This window comes from Aplysia californica, unplaced genomic scaffold (genome assembly GCF_000002075.1).
Source record: "Aplysia californica isolate F4 #8 unplaced genomic scaffold, AplCal3.0 scaffold00025, whole genome shotgun sequence".
Classification (NCBI taxonomy): domain Eukaryota; kingdom Metazoa; phylum Mollusca; class Gastropoda; order Aplysiida; family Aplysiidae; genus Aplysia; species Aplysia californica.
In genome coordinates this window covers 1,167,432-1,172,371 of record NW_004797295.1, presented here as the reverse complement: position 1 = coordinate 1,172,371, position 4,940 = coordinate 1,167,432, and positions in this window count along the sequence as shown.

Sequence of the window (4,940 nt, the reverse complement as noted above, 5' to 3'; positions counted from 1 at the left end):
TGGTATCTTTTTAAAGCAAATATTTAATTCTTTTGTGTTGGTGGTTGGCGGGTGCTCTGGTGTGGTCTGCTTCTTCTTTGCTATCATCAGACATCTATCGTCCTTATCTCACCTTCTTCTTTTTTATGTTTGTTACTCTCTTGTAACACCTCTAATTTTCTGGCGCCCAAATGACCTTATGCAGTTGCGAGCGCCGTACAACCTCTACTAAAACAAAAATAATTCTTTTGTCTGTCTTTTGTAGAAATTTATGGGGAGGAGGTGGAAACTGCATTTAAATTTCGTCTTCAACTTCATTTCGCATTCTCTGGTTATAAGACTCGCACGTTTCTGCATACCGCATCCTCCCCCACCCTTTCTCCCAACACAGACACTAAAAACATACACACGAAAGTTCTTCGAAGCGGCCGAGTGAAAGAAGCTTGGGGTTTGAGGCGAGTTCAGCAGAGTTTAGTCTACGAGGTAGGCACCACTCGTCGAGGGAAGAAAGAACCTTTCCTCAGTTCGTGATTCTTTGACATACAGCCTGAAGACCATACAAATGCAACCCGGCACACGAATGGACTGTTTATTTCACGACAACAGAGCCCAAGGCTATCTCGGGCTTTGTGAATGAAAGGCCTCTCTGGTATCGCTCCATTACGTATGCCTGTCTACGGTTCAGAATTTAGTTTACTCAGCATATCTGGAGGGACCGTGTATAATTCACGTTTACATCCCGGGCTCTTAAGAAATAAGTACTTAACGGACGGTTAGCGTTTGTTGGGGTTTTTTTCAGTATTCTTTAATAGGTGGAACTTTCTCTGAGCTTTACTTACACAAATCTTAACAAGGAAACATCTTCTTTAGGACACGTTACACCCCCCCCCCCCTTTCCACCCGCCCTTTTATTAATATTTTCTCTTCTTGTCAGGTGATTGGAATGGAATAAGCAGCATAAATCGTATTTATTACCTATTTCTTTTGCTTGCTGTTTCATTTTTTTTGGATTCCTCAAGAACCTCGAGAACCCACAGTTGTTGGATGCAGCTTCGAAATGCAAGGTGCTGATGTCATGCAACAGATATCAAATAATTGAGTATAATAAATCTAATTACCATTGTTTATATGGGACTTTCTTTAACCTACGACTGCTTTGATCTAGACAAACCAGCTTCTGTAGCACAGTTGATTGACAAACAGCATGCTCCCTATCAAACATCTATCGACCGTATCTCTTCCCCTTCTTTTTTGTGTATGTTACTTTCTTCTAACACCTCTATTCTTCGGTGTTTATATGACCTTATTGCGTTGCAAGTGCCGTAAAACTGTTACTAAAACAAAACAACATGTGGAGGTTCAGGGATTCAAATCAGAGTTTGTATTCTTCTCTTCATTCCAGGATTTTTTTCTGTTTTTCTTTCTTTCTTTTTTTTGTCCTTATTTTTTTTCTTCTCAATTATATGTACCTGAATCATGTCTAGTAGGGTGACTTTCATTTTATGTGTGTGTGTGTGTATAAATACTAGTTCTTTTAAAATAACCATTCATAAAACATACTTTTATGAATGGTTATTTTAAAAGGACTTTGGTAGTTGGAACATTATGTATGTATAGAAAAATAGACTTTCCTTTTAAGGTGTTTCTCTGTTTTTAATATATTATATGCGTGACAATTTTTCATGATGCAAATATTTAGCGAGGGCTGATTCGTGTGGTCTGCTTCTTCTTCTTCTTTTTTTTCATGTCACATCGTGTATCCCAATCAGGTCATGTTGAAATGTGACCTTTGTACTGCTGACTGGTAAAGTTCTACTAATAGAAAAGGTGGCCTGTAACAAACCAGATGGCGCTGACTTTGAAAAGCTTTCAGTGTGGGAGAGATCGTTACGTTGAGTAGATGTGGTGATGGCTATCATAATGAAGGATAATGACACGTGGGCCTACCATTTGGCAGGTTTCTCGGCGACCGGCCAGCCACGTCTCCGCTAATGAATGGCTTTTCTGCCTGTGTGGGTTCCAGTAAGATACACGGAACCCTGACTCCTGGCCTCGTGGCTGCTTTGGGTGAGGCGGGCTGGGGCTGGGAGAGAAAGTGCAGGCAGTGCGTAATCATTGCAATGCGCACTACTCGCAAGTGCCGTAGGTCTGATTCAAGCAGTCTCTGTGTGGAGAGTTTGCACGTGCTGCGTTTTGAAGTTACAACGAGGAAAGGGGGCACTGTAGACTGAGAGTATGCGCGCAAGTGTTGGGAAGGGTGGGAAAGGAACTTCGAAAGCTTGGCACAGTGTGTGGATATTTGGAAGCTTATTTTAGATCGTAATAGATGGGACATTGTCATTTATTTTGAAAATCTACATGTATTTTCTTAATTGGGAGGGGGTGTCTGATTTTGCTCAAGAGAAATACACGACGAACACCGTGGCCGAATGGAGAGTGAGCAGTAATTGATAACGAACTCCACTCGACCGCCCTAGAAAATGGTTCTAAGCCCTCACACCCCCCCCCCTCCTCTCTCTCTCCCTCTCTCCCTCTCTTTCTCTATCTCTCTCTATTATGTTCGTATGTTGCTATTTCTCACACAGCTCTCGTGGACACACCCTTCGAACTCACAATGCTGACGTAAGCACAATGACATTCTATTCGGTTATTTTTGTAACTGTCCTCGGGGGAGAGCACAGTGTGTTCCTTCCTCCAGCCTGCCGTATATAGAATGATCGATGCCACGACACCGGCAGACTTTCGATTTTGCAGACTCTATTTGGCTATGTGCCTCTCTTAGCATTCAGTATGTCATGAAATGGAAAAAAATAAGTGCAATAAGCAGAGAGAAGTAAAGATTGGGGGTGAAGACGATAAAGGAGGCTTTCGATCGATTTTCCCTTCTGCTATATCCTGACCGAAGTTAATATCGAGGTGTCGATGAAATGAGTTTATAGTTCAAACAGCAAAGGCTAATTTGAAGAGGTGGTCCAGGTTTATATATAATTACTGTGTTGCGTGTGCAGGGGGCGTGCTGCTAACGAAAGAGGAGGAGGGATAATTGCGTTCCGCGCCAATCGTTACGTCAGACGAGAAATTCCAGACAGCTAGGAATAACGGAGGGGATCGATAAAGGCCGCGTCTGTCCTGGTGTGCTCTCGATCGCGCACCGTAGAGCATTCGGCAACCGGGAGTAGGAACTACCCGGTTTTATCTCGATCAATGAGGAAAAGTGATTGTCTGCCGCTGTGTAAACCTTGTAGGCGTGTGCGGTTGTTTGCTTTGTCTCGTGTGGTTTTGTGTCTCTATGTGTTGGGGGGGGGGGGGGGGGGGGCTATTTCAATAAGACTCATACAGCCGACTTCGTTGACCACTGTAAAAACCCGTGTAGGCCTTCCCAATGTCTGCCTTTTGTCAAGCTTCTTGTTGAAAACCTATCAGCGTTCCCTCCAAGTACGAGGTGGGATCGACATGTGTTTGTTATGATGTGCCACTTTCATAAATCTCATTAAACATAACTTGTCATACCGTGTGTTCCGTCTTTTCTTCTATGTTTGCCCAACTGAGTCTCTGTCGTGTCCCTGGCTATTACAGAATTTGGCGTTAAATTCATGTATTAGATTAATCGTTTTTTGATGGTCTCCTTGGGTCTCATGATGCTGTAAAGGTCAGAGCAAACCGCCCGTGACCGCGGTGCTCAAAAAGCATGACGGTTAATCTTCCACATCACAAGTTTGTTATAGTTAAAAACGTGTTTTCTCTACACTGCTGGAGTGAACTCTTCCCACAAAATACACTGTCTATAGGATGAAAGCCGAACTATCGCAGCTGGAAGAAAGGGGTATGAACAGCAACTTAGACGAACAGGCGAAACCTTTTAAGATTTACAACAGTTTATTGTAGAATCATTATCGTAAATGAAGAAAATAAAAGGAATCATTTAACTTTTTTATCGGATTTAGTTGGGTTTTTTTAATGTTCACAAATTTAAGGATGCTTGAGGCAACTCTTCTTTGAATGTGTTTTATAACGTATCATTCTAGAGTACAGGCAGCATCACGGGGAATACTCTGTACCTATTGCTATGTTAGGGTAAAGAGAAGCACGTCGGAACGATAGCGGGGATTTAGTTCAGGGAAAAGCAAGATAGACAGAAACAACAGAGAGAAAGAAAGGGAGTTGGCCTACCAGTGGCGCCCAGTGGTATCCAGGTAAACCTATGTTTTCTTTCCTGTTTTAGTGCTAATTGGCTGAGGTTTGGCCGATATGTTTGGTGAATATCGCTGTCTCTCGCGTACTTGATACACGTATAATTATTTCAGTGAGTAGGTGAGGGCTCATATCAACCTGTTTTGTATCAATATATATATTCATGAGATGAGATTTTTTTAGCGGTGCCGTTTAGTTTTTCTGCCAGAGATGAATACTAATAAAATAGTAGGAAGAATAATTTACTGCCTTGTATAATTAATTATATTATTATGAGTGATATGTTGAGTGGTAGGAACAGCATTGTTTTGTCATCTTTGGTTGGCCTTCACGGCGCTTTAGAGCTGGTGGTTGGAGGGCGCCACTGGTATGTCCTACTTCTTTTCTTCTCCTTCATTGTTTCTGTCGTATTGCTTCTGCCCACACTACATAACCGTTATTTGGTCAATGTGCTTCTCTGTACTCAAAGTCATACCCAGGGGCTTTCAAACTAGAGTGAGATTTCATCGAGATGCCAAAGTTAGTCTTTATTATGAATGCAGCTGTTTGTACCTTTACGTTCTACATTCTTAAATGAAATAATTGTAACAGTAAGTCAGTACTATTTCGAGGCTGTGTAAAGTTGTTGCACCTATGAAATGATTTTACTTTGTTGTCAAGGGAGTGAAATTTATCATTCATTTGCAATGTTGCTTTAAAAAAGTGCTTTGTATTTATAATTTTATAAGGTATCGTAAAATTTTTGTATTTGTTTGTGTGTGTGTGTGTGG